The 22,458-nt window shown below is 39.5% G+C and overlaps 1 protein-coding gene across 50 annotated transcripts in view; it reads left to right on the forward strand.

Moving 5' to 3' along the window:
- MAP4K4 (mitogen-activated protein kinase kinase kinase kinase 4) overlaps window positions 1-22,458 on the forward strand; it is a 194,894-nt gene that overhangs the window by 11,141 nt on the left and 161,295 nt on the right. The gene's annotated exons all lie outside the window — the stretch shown is intronic.

Genomic DNA, 22,458 nt, shown 5'->3' on the forward strand with positions numbered 1-22,458 from the left:
TTTTGGGGCGCCTGGGTGGCGCAGTCGGTTAAGCGTCCAACTTCAGCCAGGTCATGATCTCGCGGTCGTCCGTGAGTTCGAGCCCCGCGTCAGGCTCTGGGCTGATGGCTCAGAGCCTGGAGCCTGTTTCCGATTCTGTGTCTCCCTCTCTCTCTGCCCCTCCCCCGTTCATGCTCTGTCTCTCTCTGTCCCAAAAATAAATAAAAACGTTGAAAAAAAAATTAAAAAAAAATAATAAAATAAAATTTTTTATTTTTTGAGAGAGAGAGAGAGAGAGCGTGCACACACGTTTGTGAGCTGAGAAGGGTCAGAGAGAGAGAGAGACAGAGGATCCAAAGTGGGCTCTGAGCTAATAGCAGAGAGCCCACTGCGGGGGTCTAACTCCCAATCCATGAGATCATGACCTGAGCTGAAGTCAGACGCTTAACTGACTGACCCACCCAGGCATCCCTACATTTCACTGATTTTTAATAAATTTGCTGAGTGGTGCAACCATCATCACAGGTCAGTATTAGGATATTTTCATACCCTAGCAGGATCCCTTATAAGTATTTACAGTTAATCCCTATTTCAGCCCAGAACCCCGGACAACTACTAGTCTATTTTATGTCTCTATATATTTGCCTTTTTTGAGCATTTCTTACACTACATGAAATCATACAGTATGTAGTCTCTTGCATCTATTTTCTTTCTTTTTTAATTTTTAATGTTTATTATTTTTGAGAGAGAGAGAGAGAGACAGAGAGATGGAATGTGAGTGGGGAGGAGCAAAGAGAGGGGGAGACACAGAATCCGAAGCAGGTTCCAGGCTCTGAGCTGTCAGCACAGAGCCCAATGTGGGGCTCAAACTCACCAACTGGGAGATCATGACCTGAGCCAAAGTCAGAGGCTTAACTGACAGAACCACCCAGGCAAGCCTCTTGCATCTGTTTTCTTATACTTTGCATAATGTTTTTGAGGTTCATCCACACTGCTAAGTATGGTAGTTTGTTCCTTTTTATTGCTGAATAGTTTTCCAGTGTATGGATAATGCTGTGTTTTGTCGATTCACTAGTTGATGGAACTTGCTGTGGTTTTTAGTTTCTGGCTGTTGTGAGTAATGCATTCAGCAGGTGTTTTGGCCTGACACCCTGGGCTTGTTCAGAAGAGCTGTGCAATTGGACTGTATCTTGGAACCTTATGTAGAATGGAGTGGGGATTTATCTGCCTGGCTCTTCCTATTTGTCAGCAGTATAACCAAACACCTCCCAGTTCTGATCATCCTGCGTGCCTGTCTGCTTCCCTGAAGCCTGTACCTTCCCCACTCTCATTATTTGTCATCCTTGGGTTTAAGTCATTTCTTTAAACATGAGTACAGTTTCTTATCTCTGTAAAGACAAACTGTTCACTATCAGTGATGTCATTGGTAATAAGAACCAGGCTAAACCAGTTTTTCTTTCTCACTGTTTTTTGGGGGGATTCCAATGTGCAGTAGCCAGCCCATTTGCCATGTGATGCTAAATACAGGAGTGTTCTTTCATCCTTGGCAGAAGCTATTGACTCACCAGGATTTAAAAAAAGCAAAACAATCTATAATCTTTGGCCAAAGGATGTATAGCAAGTTAAATATAAATGATTTGTTATGTCATATTGGGGAATATGATTATTCATTTGATTTGCTTCAAGTATACCTTTTAGAGTATTTTTCTCACCTTTTATTCTTCTAAGTACTTCTGTGATATGTTTTTTAAAGGAACTTACTGCATTAAAATCAGATCTAATTAAATTTAATTATGTATACTTTTTGGAAATTCTTGTGCTTAGAACTTTCATTCTTTTAAAAAATTTTTTTTTTCAACGTTTTTTATTTATTTTTGGGACAGAGAGAGACAGAGCATGAACGGGGGAGGCGCAGAGAGAGAGGGAGACACAGAATCGGAAACAGGCTCCAGGCTCCGAGCCATCAGCCCAGAGCCTGACGCGGGGCTCGAACTCATGGACCGCGAGATCGTGACCTGGCTGAAGTCGGACGCTTAACCGACTGCGCCACCCAGGCGCCCCAGAACTTTCATTCTTATCTGCTGATGATAGTAACAGAATACTGTTGACTGTCAGATCCTTTCTCTATTAGTTTTTCTGAGACCCTCTGTATGTAATTGTGTAGTTTTAGGATTATTCTGGTTTGAGCTCTCAGGTCAAAGACTGAATATTACCTGAGTCAGGGCTGTACATCCAAGGGACATACAATTTATTAGGGATCCTAGGTTAGGCACTCAGTATTGCCTGAGGTTGAGGATAAGATGTGCATTCAAGTGACGCACAATTCATTGGATGTATTCATTCACCTGCTAGGGCATGCCTTAATTCCAGGGCCTTTCCTCTTTGAACTCACATATTAGAGCATTTATGTTCTATGTACATATGGTCTTTTATCCATTCTTGTTGCTTCTTCCCTTAATTCCCAGACAAAACTTGTGGATGTTCAACTTTTTTTACTCTTCAGTGTTTGGAGGGCTCAGTATCTGTTTTGTGTTTCATTGCCTATAGATAATTTTTAGCCTGCTCTGCTAGGCGTGATTTCTTTCAATCATTTATTACTCAGGTATTTAACGTGTATATGGTATGTGCCAGGCACCATGGGAGGCTCGCATGTCACTGGTGACCGTGAACAAGGAGAGAAGTCAATCAGCTTGTGTTCTTGTGGAGCACATAGCAAGCAATTTTAAGAGGATATTACAGATGGGGAAGAGCAGGGCTCAGGGCAGTGTATAGCTAAGCTGGATCTGATAAAGTAAATACAGTGAAACTTTATATACAATGAAACTTCATGATTTAAATTCAGATTCTCTGGGTGAGGCAGAGATGGGTGAGGAGCAAAGAACAGTGGGCTTGTTTTGCCATGGAGCTGATGACTCATCATCCTGGTTAATAGAACTTCGAATAAAGATAGGAAGGGGTGTGTTCCATTGATTATGGTAGTTGCTCTCCCTTTTAGTTTGCCTTGAGCCATCTGTCTCTTGGGAGGCCTTGCATCCTACATCTGTTGCTGCTTTGGTGTTCATTATTGTTTTGCATCTCTTGTAACATTTTGGAGTTAGCTTATCCATTTAGCACTCTCAGCATCCCCATAAGGTAGGGTAGGGAAGGAGCTCCCATCAGACCTCTCAGAGTGTCCTTTGAGCAGCATGTGGAATAATATCTAGAATATTTGGGGAATGGATGGCCCAAAGTGGGCTACATTGTGCCCTACACTACACACATAGGAGAGACTACTTTATTCAGCTGCTGGTCCCCTTAATCTTAGGGCTGGAAGTAACCTCTGTAAAATAGGAACAGTCGTGTGCAGCTTTGTGCTATTCAAATAGTTTTTAGTAAGTTTCTAGAGTTAAGGTTATACAAGGAAGTGATTTAAAAGATGAAGTTTTGCATTTCTTTTCAGGTCTTATGTATTTACTTTTTGATAATATAGACAAAAGGTATTTTCTTTTCCTGAGCGTACAGAGTAAAATGGTTTTGTGGGCTTGTTTGAAAACAATTTAACATCAAGTGAAATATTTCTAACCTTTCTGTAATTATACTGGAAAAAAGTCCTTTTTAATTACTTATGCTAACCATCAAGGTATAAAATTCTTTTTATTTTATTTAAGCAAGGCCTCTGTCATTCATCAACCCCAAGATTTAATTAGACATTTTACTAGTTTGCTATTCAATTAGCTGAAAATATTTATTTCATTTTTTACTTACGTGAAAAATAATTTAAAATGCTAAATTGTACATGTAATTTATTTATTTTTCTTGACCTTTATTCTGTTTCATTTTTTTCTGTCTTGTACCGAGGACTTGGTCTTATAGGTAGTTTGTCTTTTTCCCCTTTTTGCTCCTTTCTTTTGTATTAATTGAGTGTTTTTATGATTCCATTTTCTGGTTTATTACCTATAACTTCTACTTGTATTGTTTTATAGGTTGCTTTAGGGTTTATAGTACACAGTTTTAACCTATCATACTTTACCTTCAGATGATATAAACTTCATGTGCAATAAAAAAAAAAACAAACATTACAGTAGTATCACTTTCATTTCTCCTCCCTGGCCTCACAGTATTGTTATTATACATTTTACTTTTACATATGTTATAAATCTTAAATTTACGTATGTTATAAATCTTAAAACATATCTGTTATTTTTAAACAGTCAACTATCTTTTAAAAAGATAAATAGTAAGAAAAAAATACCTTATACATGTACCCATGTGGTTAGCATTTCTGGTGCTCTTCATTCCTTGTGGAGATCCATATTCTCTCTGGTACCATTTTCCTTCTGCCTCAAGGACTTTACCTTTTTTTGTTGTTGTTGTTCTACAGATCTGTTAATTCTTTGAGGTTTGTATGTCTGAAAACTTTTTGAGCCTTCATTTTTGGAAGATATTTTTGCTCTGTATAGAATTCTAGGTTGATGTTTTTTTTCTTTTCAGTATTTTAGAGATGTTCCTCCACTGTCATCTTACTTGCATTATTTTTATTGAGAAAGCTGTCCTTATTATGTTCCTTTGTATTTATACGTGTCATTTCTTCTCTGCCTTTTAAGATTTTCCTTACCCTTGGTTTTGAGCAGTTTGATTATGATGTGTCTTGATGGACTTTTCTTCATGTTTCTTGTGGTTCCTGTTTGTGAGCTTCTTGGATCAGTGAGTTTGGAGGTTTCATCAAATTTGAAAAATCTTTGGTTAGTATTTCTTCAGTGGTTTCTTCAGTGGGCTTCATTTTGGCTGGTTTCTTTTGCTGTGCCATTAACTTTTCTTCACTGTTGATCCTGCTGTTAATTCCATCCAGTCTGTTTTTTATCTCAGACATCGTATTTTTTTCATCTTTAGAAGATTTGGGTCTTGTAAAAATATTTTCTAGGTCTCTACTTGACTTTTTGAAAACATGGAATATAGTTATAATACCTATTTTAATGTCCTTGTCTGTAATTCTAATATCTGTGTCAGTCTTGGGTTAGTTTAAATAGATTTTTCTCACTTTGGTTATGTGCTGCTGTCTGGTAATCTTTGAGTGGATGCCAGACATTATGCATTTTACCTTGTTGGGTGCTGGTATTTTTTTATTCTTATAAAATATCCTTGAGGTTTCTCCTAGGGGTGCATTTAAATTACTTGGAAATAATTTGGACCTTTTGTGTCTTGTTTTTATGGTTTTTGTTAAGGAGTTCTGGAGCAGTGGTCGGTCTAATGCTAATTAACCCCCACTGCTCAGGCAAGACCTTTCTGATACTCTGCTTAGTTCCCCATGATTTATGAGTTTTTCCATTTGTTTGGCGGAACAGATACTTTTCCCATCCCTGTGTGAGCACTTTCACTGTTCTTTCTAATCCTTTTGAATAGTTTTTTTTCTCCCAGCCTTGGGTAGTTTTCTTAAGATTAGCATGAGTTGATCATTACTTGGCTGAGTATGTAGGGATCTCTCTACAGAGCTTGGGAGTTCTTCTCTTTCATTTGTGCAGCTCTCATCTCCAGTACTCTTCACCTGGAACTCTAATATCCCTTAGTCTGCCTGGACTCTAAGCTCCTTCTCCTCAACTAAGGGAGTCTGCTAGGCTCTGCTTGAGTTTCCTCTTCGTGTGCCATGCCCAAAAAGTTTGTAAAGGGAGTAAGTGCAGGCAGTTGTCTGGCTCACCAAATTTGTTTCCTATCTCTCAGGGATCACTGTCTTTCATTGCCTCATGTCTAGTTTCTTAAAAACTAAAATTTTCATTAATTTTGTACAAGTTTGTTTGGGTTGTTTTAAATAGAAAGGTAAATTCATCCCCTGTTAACTCCATCTTGGCTAGAAATGAAAGTCCAGTGATAGGTCCAGTCTGTGTCTCATTATGAAACACATTATTCTTCATTATGAGACATCAGCAACATGGCAAACTGTGAAAATGACCCTTTCCCCATTTCTGATGGGAATAGTGGGGAGTAGGAGGGGAACAGTCTTGGATTTTAAACATACCATTAGAAAACAGGTTTATTGAGATACAATTCAAATACTGTATTATCCATTTAAAGTGTACAATTCAGTAGCTTTTAGTAAATTCACAGAGTTGTGTAATCAGAGCCACATTTTAGAATACCTTCATTACTTTCAAAAGAAACCCCATTACCCCAATCCTTGTAAGACTACCTTTCTGGTTCCCCCCACCTCAGCCCTAGGCTACCTTTATTACTTTAGAATGCCTTTATTACTTTAAAAAGAAACCCCATTACCCCAGTCCTTCTATGACTACCTTTCTGGTTCCCCCCACCTCAGCCATAGGCTACCACTAATATACTTTCTGTCTCTATAGGTTTAGTTATTCTGGATATTTTATATAAATGGAATCAAACAGTATGTGTTTTGTGACTGGCTTAGCATGTTTTCAAGGTTTATTCATGTTGTATGCATTGGTACTAAATTATACCACATTTTGTTAATCAGTTGATGGGCATGCGGGTTGTTGTTACTTTTGGGCTTTTAGGAATATTGCTGCTATGAACATTTGTGTATAACTTTTTGTACTGTGTTTTTCTCTTGGGTATGTATCTGGGAATATATCTGGGAATGGAATTGCTTGGTCCTATGAACTCTATGTCTAACCTGTTAGAGGACCTGCTAGACTGTTTTCCAAAGCAACTGTAATATTTTACATTTTCATCAGCAGTATATGAAGGGTTCAGTTTCTTCACTTCCTTTCCAATACTTGTAATTATCCGCCTTTTTTTTTTTATTGTAGCCATCCTAGTGTTATATAATTTTGCTGGTTTTAATTTTCATTTCTCTGATGACTAATTGTAGTGAGGATCTTTTCATTTGCTTGCTTGCCATTTGAATTTCTTCTTTGGAGAAATGGTTATTCAGATCCTTTGCACATTTTAAAATTGTTATTTTAATTTTTGAATTGTAACATTTTTTTTTTTTAAATGTATGCTAGATACAACAAGTCCTTTGCCAGATATATGACTTGCAAAATTTTTCTCCCATTCTTTGGGTTGACTTTTCCCTTTCTTGATAGTGTACTTTGAAGTACCATACTTATTCATTTTGATTAAGTCTAATTCGTCTATTATTTTGTTGCTTGTGCTTTTGGTGTCATATCTAAGAAACCACTGCCTAAGCTAAAGTTATGAAGATTTAGTTCTATGTTTTCTTTTAAGCTTTATAGTTTTAGCTCTCATATTTTAGTTTTTTGATCCATTTTGAATTGATTATTTTCAAGTGTATTTATCTTGAGAGAGAGAGAGGCAGAGAGAGGGAGAGAGAGGGAGAGGGAGAGAGAGAGGGAGAGGGAGAGAGAGAGGGAGAGGGAGAGAGAGAGGAGAGATAGAGAGAGAGAGAGAGAGAGAGAGAGAGAAAGAGAGAGAGAGAGAGAATATCCCAAGCAGGCTGTGCACTGAGCCAAGTCTGGCAAGTGTTGATCTTGATCTCACGGCTGTGAGATCATGACCTGAGCTGAAATCAAGAGTCAGACAATTAACCGACTGAGCCACCGAAGTATCCCCTGGATTGATTTTTGTACATTATGAAAAGGAGAGGTCCCAGTTCATTCGTCTGCATGTGTTATCCCAGCACCCTTTGTTGAAAGGACTGTTCTTTTCCTATTCATTTGTTTTGGTACACTTGTTGAAAACCCTTGACCTTGAATTGGAGGGTTTCTGAACTCTGTTTTTCTCTTTTTTAAATTTCTGAACTCTCTTCATTCTATTCTGTTGATCCCTTTTTTTTATCCTATACTAGTACCACACTTGTATTGATTACTGTAGTGTTGTAGTAATTTTTAAATTTTTAAAAAGTTTTTATTTATTTTGAGAGAAAGAGAGAGTGCACAGGCATGAGCTGGGGAGGGCAGAGAGGGAGACAGAATCCTAAGCAGAGTCCATGCTGTCAGGCTCTCTCCAAAACACATATTTGTGAAAGACCATCTAGAGATACTCCTGAATCCTCTTACTCCTGCAAATGCATTAAAGAATAATCTGATAATGATGATTTTAGAATCTTAGCGACCCTATAAAATACTGTACAGCACAAAAGAGAAAAGAGTAAAAAATCCAGGGAACCAAGCCAAGATACCTAGATGTGATATAGATCTACCTAGATTATTTTGGCATTTCTTGTAAAAATTTCACTGTAAAAAGTTTACTGCAGAGTATGTACAAATTATATACCTAGGTGGAATACCTATCATTATCAGGAAAGTAGAGGGAAATCTGTTTCTTAAGGAAGGTCAAAGACTTTGGCCCTGAACCACTAAAAAATAGTTTGCCTTGAACTTTAAGGGTTGATTAATCAGAAATTTCTGTGAAATTAAAATCTTTATTCTTAAAATATTTCATCCAGGAGGAAAAATGTGTTTTGCTAGCCTGCTATTCCATTTTGACACTGATAAATGAAAAAGTTCCTAATCTCCCATCACCCAGACCCCACCAAAAGTAGCAAATGCCTAAGGAGCTTTTCGTTTCATTTGTAGTCCTGAAACTCAGTTGACCTTGTGATAAGAGCAAGTTGTTTAATATCTTTAAGAACCTCCTTCATATAATACATGTTAAGTCTCAAATCCAAGCCAGAGTGTTGCTTCACTAGACAATGGTGACTTTAAGGCACTTTGGAAATCTGGTGGTACTACATAAATGCTAAATTATCGAGTCTTGTCAGGTGTAATTTAACAATTATTATACTCTCAAAACACAGTTTTCCTTTAACTTTTCCAACTGCTTGTATATAAATATCAGCAAAAGAGGAACTACCCAGAACACAGATTTCATCCAGGCAACCTGTTCAGAGTAAATTACAGGGAAGGAAGATTTTTGCTAAAATACACTTCCTCTGCTTGTGAAGAAACCTTTATTGGGAAATAATCTTTAACTCTGAGAAAATTATGCCATCTCAATGCAATATATTAATGCTTAAACATAATTATCTTTCATTTCAAAAGAGGTTCTTGAAAGAAGGCAGCAAAAAATCCCCTCTCCCCTAAAAAGTAGAAGAACTATGTTCTATGACTATCTTATATGACTAATCAGAAGAGCTTATTCTTTGCTTTCCCCAGCAAAATGGGAAAACTACCCTTCTGTAAGTTCAAACTGGTATCAACCAGCCCTGAATAAAAATACGAGATAAAACTCCTTTTAAATCATTTGCAGAATTCATTCAACATTCTGGTAATTACTTCCATGGGTGCTCATTGAATGTGAGGGTTGGGGGGAATCTTGAGGTCATCTAGACCAAACTTTGGTAAAAGAATGGACCTAAGATTAGTGTTAAACAGGTAATAGAGGTCACAGAGCTCATCAGTCACAGAAATGGTACTAAAACCTATTTCTTTTTCGTTAAAAATAAATTCAAAATATTGCTTGTCACATAACATTTCTCCTACAAATTCCTCAATAATTTTTCATTTGCTACTTTTGGTAGGGTCTGGGTGATGGGAGATTATGGTAAAAATATGAGACCCTAAGAACTATAAGAACAAATGTATGTGAACTCCACATCTGTATTTGCTTGAGCTCCATGGCAAAATACCATGGCAAGACTGGGTGGTCTAGGTGATAGAAATTTATTTCCTCACTGTATTTAGTGGCTAGAAGTCCATGACCAAGGTGTCTGCAAGTTTGATTCCTCCTGAGGCCTCTCTCCTTGGTTTGCAGATAGCTACCATCTTGCTGTGTCCTTACATGGTCTTTCCTCTGTGGGGCGTGCATCCCTGGTGTTTGTGTCCAAATTTCCTCCTCTTATAAGGCCACCAGTCAAATCTAACGGTCTCATTTTAACCTCATCACCTCTTGAAAAGTCTGGTCTCTAAATACAGTCACATTCTGAGGTATGGGGAGGTTAGGGCTTCAACATATAAATTTTGAGGGGGGATGGGGAATGACAGTTCATTTCATAACAATACCATAATGGTTTTTTTTCACAGTACACACACAAAAAAACAAATAACTGTGCTATCAGGTAGTAATCTATATTAACTAACAAGATTTTCATTTTTAAAAACTAAAACTACATATGGTCTTCTGTTCAGATACACATATAGCATATTTATTAAATACAGAAATACTAATAGACTTGTAGATGATGGAGATAGAAATTGGCAAAAAAACACAGTCTGTGTTTTCATGGAGTGTAATAAGATAAAATATATCAATCAGGTGGTGATAAATGGCTTTTTCAGTTGACTTTGCTGGGTAACCACCCCCAAAACTTAATGGCATAAAACAACCATCATTTTATTTGCTTATGATTCTATGGGTCAGCAATTTGGACTGGGGCCAAGCTCTGCATGGTATTCTTTTGCTGGTCTCTCCGAAGGCCCCTCAGGCAGCTGCAGTCACCTGTCAGCTCACCAGGAGCTGCATACTGGAAGATAGGGGCTGGCAAACCTTTTCAGCACCCTGTTGTTTTCTTTGATCACTGTTTTCTCTGTCATATCATGGTTCTTTCTATTCCTTTCATTCTTCATTAAGGAATATTAAAAAGGTTTTGGACATTATGGAAGATTCCATTTTGGGGCTTTAGATGGAGATACAATGCTGACTTTTTAGAGTTTATTTATTTATTAAATACTTTATTTTTAATTAATCTCTACACCCAGCCTGGGGCTCAGACTTTTACAACCCTGAGATCAAGAGTTGTGTGAGCATCGCTGAAATATCTTTATTTTACAAAAAAGTCTAATTACTCTTAATTGCAGTGTTACCACATGTCCTATTTTATGTGTAGGAGTTAGGATTTTCCATCCATTTACTTGGCTAGGATGACAATAGCAAAATGATAAATAAGTCATAAGTTTGCTTTGGTTTTAGGTGCTCAACTGCCTCCACTCCTGTATGGCAGTGCTAGGCCTGCTTTTCTTAGCTCAAGAGGAAATAAGAATAGGGCTTGGGCCAAAGGAAGTCATGCATACCCAGCTTGCAGTTTGTGAGCTTTCTCATTGGTGGTTAGGAGAGTAAGTGAAGTTTATTTCCTTCCCCAAAATGTTGATTATGAAGAGGAAATGAGATCTGTCTACAGGTAAACTAACCAGATTGTATCTGCTGTTTATGTGTCAGAAGATGGAATTTGAAAATGAGTTCCAATTCTTAGGAAGGATGAAAGAAACAGTAGGATTGAGGTTGAAGAGGTTAAGGCTCCTGTATGTTAATTCTTAATTTCTTTATGTGGGAAAAGAACAAACTCTTGGCATGAATTATCAGTTATTTCTAAAATTCGTAGTCTTCTCTCATTAGAGGACAAGTTGGCATAGGCTCCATTATGAGGTCATTTTTAGTTTCAGTTGGTTGGGCATATGGGGTATGGATGTCTAAGGTATGCTATAGGCCATGCATAGGCTTTTTGTTTAAGAGTTGAGGGTATTTCCACAAACAATGCTTTTGATGGGTTTAGAAAAGAATCAGAATGTGCTAAGCTCAGTGAGGACTTAGTTAGCCTTTGATAATGTTATTGTATAAATTAATGGAAATGGAGAGGTGAAGAAAGAATAGAAAAAATGCTGACATTGGAGGCTGGACTGATTTGTGGGAGGTTTGGAACCACCATACTATAATTGAATAAGAGGGGACACCTTGACAGTGTGTTAAAATAATAAGTTATTCAAGTACTGACTCAGATCTTATATATACATTTCCTCATTTTTATCTTTATTTTATGTATGCATAGATAGGTTAAGTAATTTGCCTATAGGCACATAACTAAGCAGTGGAGAAACCAGATTTTAAGGCTTTTCAAGTCTTGACTTTTTTTTTTTTTTAAATTTTTTTTTTCAACGTTTATTTATTTTTGGACAGAGAGAGACAGAGCATGAACGGGGGAGGGGCAGAGAGAGAGGGAGACACAGAATCGGAAACAGGCTCCAGGCTCTGAGCCATCAGCCCAGAGCCTGACGCAGGGCTCGAACTCACGGACCGCGAGATCGTGACCTGGCTGAAGTCGGACGCTTAACCGACTGCGCCACCCAGGCGCCCCTCAAATCTTGACTTTTAAGTTTAGCACTTAACCATTTGCCAAACTGTTGCCCAGGGTATTGACAGGTTGAGTTGATGGGCAAGATGTTTCTAGGCAGAGAGAAGGTAGGAGAGTTGGGGGCCCTGGATGACAATGGGAAGAGGGAGGGAGGGGGAATTAGGGTCGGGTTGAGCAGCAAAGGAGGGCAGAAGTTTCTAGCCGTGAAGTTTTCCTTTCCCCCCTCATTTTCTGTGCCTAGTTTGGTGCTTCTCAAACTTTAATGTTCACTTGAGTCAGCTGGGTTGCTTGTTAAAATCCAAGCTTCTCACCGATTCACAGGGTCTGAGATGATGCTTGAGATTATACATTTCTAATATGCCCCCAGGTGGTGCTAAACTAATTTCACACTTTGAACACTAAGGACCTAGGCAGGAAAAAAACAAAACAAAACAAAACAAAAAACCGGAAGTGTTGGTAGTTAGCAGCTGATTTAGACATTTCATTGGAACACAGCTGTAAGAGTGGCTTATCTGGGCGAGGATTATGTCTTATCTGTGTGTTGTATCTGTCTTGTTTATCTGTAGGTTCAAAATCAGCAATTTTGTGAATGGGCCATAACTTTCAGTTGGGATTGTAGGCTGAGATTCACAGGATGTTTGTGTCTGGGAAGGCTGTTAGCAATTATGTAGCTGGATCTCTTAGGTTATATAGATGGAACAGCGGTGGTTTTTTGGCCTGGTCAGGACTAGGTCACAGAGGTCTGTCTCCTGTGCTCTCACCCTCAAGTGCTTTCTTTCTGGGTGGAAGGCAGTGCAGTGAAGTGATTTAGTGACATGGCAAAAGTCAAAATATGATTCTCATATTCCGTTTTAGTTTGTAGTGCGTTTCCTAGCATAAAAGTTAAGGGTCTAAGAGAGTGAATGAATAAAAGCATGAGCTGAGGTTTCAGGTGAAGCTGTCACAGAGTGGGTCAGAGGCTGAGGATGGTATCTGAACTGTGGCAGTATATTTCTAGTGAAAATAGATGACGCCACTATGCTGTTGTGGAGCAGGTTGCAGACCCAAACAGAGGCAGGCCTTTCAGACAACAGCTGTGTTTTGAGTCAAGAGAGGAAAAATGGGCAGGTGTGAATGTAATCAAGTGGATAACTCGGGAAAGACTTTTAGGCATGCTATTTAGTTCGTGGTTATATGCTCTCTTGTGTCTGGGAAAACAGGCAGTAGAAAGTATCATTGTTGGAATAGGAAATTCAAACGCCCGATTGTGAAAAAAGGAAGTTCTAAAAGGGGGACTGGTGGATGGAAGAGAGGAAGAACTTGAAGATTTAAAGTACTACTGAGAAGCAAGAAAAAAATGTTTGGGCAGAGATGTGTATGTCACAGTTGTACCTGAGTGTGTATCTTGTGGGGGGGATAGTGGATAAAGTCAGTGGTTTTTATGTTGAAGTCTTGGAATTAGATTGTGTTCTGAAAAGAACTTCAGAGAGCCTCTAATTCAGCCTCAAGGTCCCAGAGAAGTGGAGGGAACAAATGGCTTAAGATATTTATCAGCTGTCTAGTAAACTGCCAAATGGACTTTGCATTTTTCCCTGAAATGGCTTGTTGATACTCTTTCTCTCATCTTACTCATTTTTTAAAAATACACTTTACTACATACATACTTTTACTAATACAGGGTCTGTTATGTGCAGGCACTGTAATAAACATTTTTCTTTTTATCATTTTCCTTTGGATTTTGACTTTGTGCTTTCTGAAAATTCAGATATTCAAGCTGATTTAGTAATCTTTTGTTTCTCTTTTTTTGATACAGGAATACCTACCTCGTTTGTCTTTCTGAGGCTTGAATTTGGAAAGCAAAGTTTTTGCTGAAACTGATTTTGCCAGAATTGGTATTATTATATTTTGTGGTTTCTTGTGTCAGTTGCATCAGATTGGCCTTTAGAGAACATTTTTAATACTTGATTTTTCTGTGTGTCACATTAATAAAAAACACATTTTATAATTTGTCCTTTTAAAGAACTGTACTGTAGCAGAATTGCCTTTAGCGCTATTTTCAGGAGCTTTATTACCATGAATTCAGATCTCAGTCATTTAAAAAGTACAGAAGTAACATTCCCATTTTACAAATATATGCCTGTAAAATTTAATGTTCACTGTAGGACATTTCAGTAGGCTCTGAGGTTAAAAAAAGAATAAAACTTAGAAATTGGCAATATTTCATGGGAGACATTGATACAAAGGTAATCCCCAAAAATAGCCTGGAGAATCCGAAATGCACTTCTTCATGACTTTGGAGAGGTGCATTGTTTTCCTCTAGACCAGTGTAAAAAGACTATTTTATGAGAGCAGGTGGCCCAGACTTTGTGAACTAAGGGGCTGATGGGCAGGAGAAAGAAGGGCCCCAAGAGGCAGTCTGTATGCGAAATGTATTTGAGTAGCCTATTAAGGTTAGGGGTGTTGTGTTGCGTTTTGTTTTGTTTTGTTTTGTTTTGTTTTGTTTTGTTTTGTTTTGTGGTAACTCATATAGAATATAAGAGTTGTCCTAAAGCTGTGTCATGCTTTCCTTACGCTCCATAGCAAATGCCTGGCAGGCGGAGCCCCTCTCTCATCTTGTTTTTGCCTGACAGTAAAAGTCAGAAAGACAGTAGGCTCGCTTTCAGCTGATGACAACTTCTCTAGCTACTTTTATTTCCTAACTCCCGCTGCACCAGCTAAACAGAGGTCCTTCTGAGTATCTTCTTGTGTCCTCAAAGCTCCTTGACTACAGTTTACAACAGAGAAACAGTAATAGTGGGAAATGTGAAGCCATGGGCAAGAGGTTCTCAACCCTCATGTATCTTGGAATCACTGGGGAGTTTTTAAGCCTCACCTAAACCAGTGAGTCCTAGGCTTGCCTGCACATCACAGTCACTTAGGGAGCTGGGGAAAAAAAAAAGATGACTGTTCTGAAACCCTAAAGACTCCGAACTGACACCCAGGTGACACCTGGGTGGGATTTTTAAAAGCTCCCTAGGTTGTTCTAAGGTGCATTCACACTTGTCTGGAATTTGTAAGTTTCTGCCCTGTGGCTCTTTTGGGGGTTGAATTTGGAAGTCCTCTGAGTATGTTAACTGATGTAAGGATAGATTTTAAAAAAATGCTCATCACCGTTTTGGCTTCAAGTCTACAAGATAACATGAAAAGAGACATTGTCTCATCATGTCCTGTGCCAAAATCAGCATCTCAACACTGTTGCATGTGAAAGGAAAACTCTGGTGGGTGGCATTTGTGGCTGATGATTTGGGGAGGGGCCAGGCCACCTGTGGCATTCACCTAGGGCATTCAGCATTCTGTAGGGCTTAACTGGGTAGTTTATATCATGGATTTCATCTCTAAGTCTTTGCTTGTCCTTACGAGGTATTTCTTTGTGGCCCCCTCATTTCTGTTGGTGGAAGTCTGGATCAAAGCTAAGTGTCTTGATGAGTCCACTGAATGTTCCATGACCTGTGTAGGGGAATCCTTGACCTGTTGTTTTTAGTTTCACAGCCTTCTCAGGTTTGGGTGATGCTGGAAGGAAGTTGGACTCTGGCTGGGGATAACGCATTCAGCCATGCCATCTCTAATACTGTGACTGTGAGGATAAACCAGATTGATTTATATGCAAGGAGTTGCAAATTTAAGACTTTTGAAACTGGCTTTCTGATGTTTGATGATTCAGAATTATAAAGGGTCTTTGGGGCTTGTACTTTTTTGTGTGGTGATTCAAGAACTTCAGAGGAGTTGTGAAAACTGCTTTTGAATTAGTGTGGTATTTACTACCCCTAGGTTATGTGGTCTGCTTCAGTAGGTAGGTATGGGTGCCATGCCACAGAGAACCAGTAATTTGCTAATTTATGATCCTTTCCTCTTTAGTATTTTAGTTTTGATTTTATTGTTGACTATCATCAGTTTTAGCTAAATATCAGCTAATAATAGCTAGTCATCTTGGAGTTCCTTGTGGGCTTTTAATGGTTGTTAGTAAAAGCCTTCTTTTCAGTTTTCCACTTTGCATTGGCCTGGCTAGTACTGTCACATTGCCATTATGAAGGCTTCCAGTTTTACTTAGAACATAAATAACTTTATTTTGGAGTGAAAGGGCCTCAGTGGACAAGATTATTGAACACATTCCTTGAACTACATAAGAAAGTTCAAATTTTGTGATTTGTTTCACTTGATCGTCTTACAAATGAGATAGAAGAGGACTTCAGTTCTACTCCTTTGGAACTTTCTCATGATTTGTTTGAATAGTTTGCAGGTGATCTATAAGAACATAGAACATTTAGGATTTTCTCATGTAGCTACCATTTTCCAAATGGTATTTGGAAATTATTTCCAAATCCAAAGAAAAGGATTTATTTCTTATAAGCTCAGTAGAGTATATTTTAAAGGCCTTAAGCTAGTTTACAAAAAATATTTCAACAAATACTATTATCTCAAAACACCCAGAAGTATAAAGAACCTTGTATAGTCAGTGAGGTTGTTGTCGTTTGATTGTAATTGCAGAACTCCTTAGAGTTTTATCTGAAGTGAAAATTATTTTTGTCAGATGTAGTTTACCGAATAAATGGCTTGTGTTTTAAACTTTCTGTGTGTCTTTGCAAGTACAGATTAATATAAAATGAAAGAGAAATAAGCACTTAATGGTTTAGTTGGCAGTTAGCTCTTGTGTTAGAAATTGTAAAACAGAAAGTGCTCAGCACATTTAGGACTCCATGTAGGGAACCTGTGGAACAAAAGACCTAGAACATCATGAAGTCCAGCTTGCTCTCATGAAGTAATGAGGAAATACCCAGAGTTGGTAACCTTAAGACTACAGCCCAAATAATCTCCTGATTTCCCAGTCAAAGCATTGTTGGGATTTTGATTCAGATCTACAGACTGTCATAGCATATTTCTCCGCAGCGTTTTAGCAAGGTCATGACCAGTGCTTTTCCTCCCCTCGGGCATTTGTTAGACACTGATTGCTAGGCCCCACCTCACAGTTTTAGGTCCAGTAGGTATAGATAGAATGGGGCTGAGAATCTGCATTTCTAGCAAGTTAGTGGGCAGTGTGGAAGCTGCTGGTCTGGGGACTATATTTCAAGGTAATGTTTGTATATTTTAATTGCCTGGGGAGCTTTCCTCCCAACATTTTATTATGAAAAATTTTAAACCTACAGAAAAGTTAGAAGTTAACTATATAATCAAAAACTATCCATCTCTTAGATTTTATAAGTAATACTTTATTATATTTACTTCCTCACATAGTTAATAGTCCGTTCTTACTTTTTAAAGACTTTACTTTCTTAGAATAGTTTGGGGTTTGCCACAAAATTAAAAGAAGGTGCAGAGATTTCCCATATACTTCCTGTTCCCCACACATGCATAGCCTCTCCTATTTTTAATATCCCCCACCAAAGTGGTATATTTGTTAGAATTGATGAAACTACATTGACACATCATTATCACCCAGAGTCATAGTTCATATCAGTTCATCTATGGGTTTGGACACATATCTGTCATTATAGTATCATGGAGTATTTTCACTGCCTTAAAAATCCTCTTTTAAAAATGAAATGATGTATGGAAGCTAAGGGGAAAGGAAAGGATTTTGAATCTGAACCTGATGCCCCTTGTTCCTATTTTTTGAGATTCTTTTTAAATGAAATAAGTTTTGGTTGCTGTTGGTGGATTTTACCATTCTTCCCTTCCTCCAGAAATGATTAGGAAAATTATTAAGAGTCCCATAATCTTCTGTGGACTTACCAATATAGTGAATCCTCTCCTTAATTTTGAATTATTCGTCAGAATTGTAAGGGAAGCTGGTTCTGCAAGTTTCTGTGTAACAGATATAGTAAAACCGGCATTGAAAGGGTAGGTGTAGATTTTAATATAATTTATTATTAATTTAAAAAACAGTGGGAGATGAAATGGGCTCAGAAAGTCAACAGGGGTAGCTGGTGTATAATTTACTGTGGCCCTGGGGCTGAAGTGACCCGCACACCTTCCTTCATAAACTCTCCAGAACTTACTTACTTTGTGTTGACTTTGTTCCTTTGAGAACTGATAACTCCTCGGGAGTATAATCAAGATGGGCTTGTGTGGAGTGGGGCTGAAGGGAAAATGGCTGGCGCCCATTCGGAATGAGTGGTTTTACCATCTTGAGATGAGTAATGTTTAAAAGTTTAGCTACTCAGAAAATGAGATGTTACAAAATCCAGGGGAATTTTTTTCTCCCCTTCCTACCCCGTGTGAATATATTTCCCCTCTTCCCTAGCTATTTTGACAAAATGGAAAGCAGTCTCTCCTTCTCAGGTGGCTTCACTTAGCTGTTACTCCTTCCCCTCCCAACCACATTGAAGTGCTGGTGGGCTTGGAAAGACAAAAGTGTAGTCTCTTGGAGCCTTTATCCTTTGTGTATTTAGGATCTTGCAGCTGTCAGTCCTCCTGGCCTGGGACCCTGTGTCAACTGACCTCTCAGCCAGTATGACAGCATCCCAGATAGGTTTTTCAGGTGACTTCCAGGACTGTGCATTGGAACTGATGGGATACTTGTGTTGTGAAATCTTGCGCTCAGTAAGCCTCAGTGATCTAAAGTCAGGCTGTCACTCGCATGCTTTCTAAATGCCCCTTACCCTGGCCTGGAGTCTCTGTGTCTGCCCAACACAAAAGCAACTGAGCCCAGAGCTGGAGGTTGTCCCTGATCTTCTGTGATTGAGGAAGGAAGTGACCATTGCTGGTGATGGTCAGAGATGGTCAGGAGAGGCCTGACTCTTCAGGGGAAGGATGAAGGGATTTTGGAAACCACTTAGTATAAGGCCTGTACAAGACCTTTGTGGTCATCTGGTCCATTAACCTCATGGGGCCCAGAGAGGTTAAACTTCTTTCATGAGGTCACCCAGCAAGTTGGTGTCAGGGTAGGTCCTAGAATTAGAACTTGGATCTCTTTGAAAGCTGGCATTGGTGAAATGAACACTGGGCATTAGGCAGTGCTATTGATGTAGGAGCAGCAACAGATAGATACTCTGATGTTGAGGAAGAGGAGAGCAGTCAGGAAGGTGTAGGTGGTTGGCTTCTCAGCCTCCTGTGGCTCTCAGCTTGTCAGGCCAAAGGGCAAAATGTACAGAGTGTTTGGGGCAGTGGGAAGAATAGGAATTTGGAGCCAGACAGACTGAGATTTAAATATCTTTTCCACCATTATTAGCTTGGAAACCTCAGATAAATTATGTTCTCTTTGAATTTTTCTGACCTGAAAAATAGAGATAGTATACTTCCCCTCCCCCAATCAAGCTTCACCTTGAAGGTGACATCCTCTGTGTGCAGGTGGCCTTGTACAGTGCCAGTCCAGGATAGGTGATCAGCACATAGTTGTCTTCTAAGGGCTCACCAGCTCCTGGGCAACCACTTTCCTAGACAGATGACAGGCTCTGCTATAGAAAGAGCAAAGATTTGGAATGGTATTTCTAAGCCAGTTCCATTTCTATCACAATCTAGTTGTGTGACCTTGAAAAAGTCACTTAACCTCCTGGAGCTTTTGTTCCCTGAATTGCAACCTGGGGATAGTAGTACTAAGCTCAGAGGGATGGAGAACTGAGGGCGGATCTCGCAGTGTGTAGCATGTGGGGGCATTTCATAAATTTAACAGCTTGCTCCTGCGAGTGTCTGGTAAGAATTTCTTTGTCTTTTTTCTTCTGTTATTAGTGAGACTGTTGATAGAACAGAGATCCTATGAGTGAGTTGATTCATTTCTTTAGTTCTAGAGAAGATTGAAATTTTGAAATCTGTGCAGAATCAAATAGGTGGAAAATATAAAGAAAACAGTCGCCTGGTAACATATTATATCCATCCTCTAGCCCCTTATTTTTTCTTTTACGTTGTAGCAGCTGATTGTTACATGTACAGAGTTTACTACAGTATTAAAAAAAACCCCAGTGGGGTACCTGGGTGGCTCAGTTGGTTGAGTGTCTGACGTGATATCAGCTCAGATCATGATACCAGGGTCATGGGCTCGAACCCTGCATCAGACTCTGCTCTGAACATGGACCCTGCTTAGGATTCTTTCATGAGGTAGTTTACTTACAAACTTCCATTGTTTGTATCTATAATCATACACCCATTTGCCAAATGAACAACGTTTGGTTGTTACCTATTCACTCACGCACACATTGGCAAGCTCGAGGCTCTGTGTGTTGCTCTGAGAACTGGCCTTCCTTCCCTATGCTCCTGTGGCCTCACATGCAGAGGGTTGGCTGCTTTGACTGTAGTCAACCCTTCTTCCCTGTGTGCTTTCTGGTCCCGTTTTGTAGGGAGAGAGGTTCCACGTCTGTGTGCTGGTCGTGTTATCCAGGGAACAAACAGCATGACCATCACTCTGGTCTGGCTAGAACTGAAATCTGGGGTGGTTGTGGAGTGAAAGAAGCCTCCTGAGAAAATTTCCTCAGCATCGGTGGACCTGGAGGAAAGGGGAAGGGAGTCAGAAGGGGAAAGGCCCAGTTTTGACTTGTATCTGTGGGCAGGGTGCTGTTCAGAGACAAAGAGAAGGCATCAGACTAAGATTATACCACCTCCCTTCTCACTCGCCAGAACTTAAAATTGCTCTGTGCAGCACTAAAGCCTTTTGTTTTTCCCTTTGTATACAATAAAGGTTTAACATGCAGGTGTACAGTGTAGTGACTGAGTTTGAGTTGCTGTATAAGTGAGATCTCTGTTAAGATGGCAAGGAGGTGTTAGTTAGGCTGGAAAGCAGGAAAGTTCTAGGGTGGAAAGGGAAGAGTGAAGGGGATGGGGGGGCAGTCTTGCAGTGACAAATGGGGTTCTCCACAGCAGGCTTCCAGACTAACATTTTTGCTAGGGTTAGCCCTGTTTCTCTTCATCTCTGTACTAGACAGGTGGAAGTTGTCAGAGGGCAAAGGTCTTCATTTCTTGGACAGTGTCTGAGCGGAAGGCTGTTTGAACAGCTTGGCCAGGACACCAGCTAGGCACCATCTGTTTTATTTTTGTAGTGGGGTTTCCTGCAGAGATCAAATGAAAAATCAGTAAGTTTTGGAGTAAATCCTTCCCATGATACCCTTAAGTCACTCTTTTCTGTCATTTGTTGGGGGTGGGGTAGGGCCAAGGCAAAAAGGCAGGCAAGGGCCAACTGGCCCATAGGAGGCCCTTTGCAGCTAGCCAAGGAATTCAGGCTTCATCCTAAACTTGCAGGATGAAGGAGTTGAAGCAGTAGAAGGAGAGAGTCAGGTTTGAATGTGGAAAGAGCAGGAGTGGAGGAGGTGGCATGGGGCAAAGTGTGGCTGAAGCAAGGAGAACTGTTTGGATGCTGTTGGAATGGGAGCTGGAAATGGAGGTAGAAAGAAGGGTATAAATTCGAGAGTGGGATGAATATGATGGTTACAGGTTAAATTGTGATTGTGACACTGAAGTCTCAGAACTTGGAATGGTTGCTCACAGATGTTCTTATGGACGAGTGGTGCTTTTTCTGTAGGGGAGAAACTGACTTCTCCGACCTTCTATTTTCGAATGCTTTCCCCCGTTAACACTTTGTAGAAGTCCACTATTTATAGGTGTTTCATTCCACCAAAAGCAAGTGAGTATTAGATGTTTTCAAAGTTTAAAAATTCTAGAGGTGCTGCTGCAGCTGAGGTCCAAATTCCTTCCCATTTGTTTTCACACAGTCCCTGGCAATAGCCTTCTTCTTAAACCCAACTGGCCTATCTATATCTGATCTGTTCCCTACAGCTCAGCTGTAAGGATCTGTTCAGAACAAAAGCGTTATTATGTCACCCTCCTTCAGGGATTGCCCATTATGCATAGGATAAAGGCCAAACTCTTTAATATGACTATGCCCAGGCTAGTCCAGCCTCTTACTTGGTCCAGGCCCCATCCAGGCACCATGGTCCCGTTTCGTGCTGCCAACCGCACTGGCCTCTGTCAGCCCCTGCCTCTTATCCGGGTCCTGCTTGCCAGGCACCTGAGACTTCTGCAGGTCCCTCCCTGATGTCATCCTCATCTGGGTCCTGGTCACAAATATAGGCACTTTTAGCACTGTCTTTTGCTGACATAGCCTGTGGCACAGTTGTGTTTTTACATTTGTTTGTGTAATCTTTGATTAGTGCCAGAGAGGGATCGCCACTGTGTATCTGTACCCCATTGCGTATCAGAGTTGCCTGGCACATAACTGGTCCTTACTTGTTTTGAGTTCATCTCTAGTGCATTGTAATAACTCGTTCTGTTGCAGATTCTCCATCATTTAGGAAAGTTGTATCAGTGTGTTTTTTCTGATTGACCAATACAAGATAAACTCCATTGTAGTGTGTCCCCTAGTAGTACCTGTTCTGACTTTGTAACACTCATTTTTTACTGTAGTGAATTGTTGCTCTCTCCTGCTAGGATGTAAGCTTTATAATTGCTGTTTGTGACACTTAGGGTACTTGGTACCTTGGTACCCTTAGTTAATAAAAGTTTATTGACTTAAAGTACATTTCAGAAAGATATCTATTTTTTTTTTTATTTTTTTTTTTTAATTTTTTTTTCAA

The sequence above is a fragment of the Puma concolor genome, chromosome A3 (assembly GCF_028749965.1).
Source record: "Puma concolor isolate L17-30 chromosome A3, mPumCon1.1.hap2, whole genome shotgun sequence".
Classification (NCBI taxonomy): domain Eukaryota; kingdom Metazoa; phylum Chordata; class Mammalia; order Carnivora; family Felidae; genus Puma; species Puma concolor.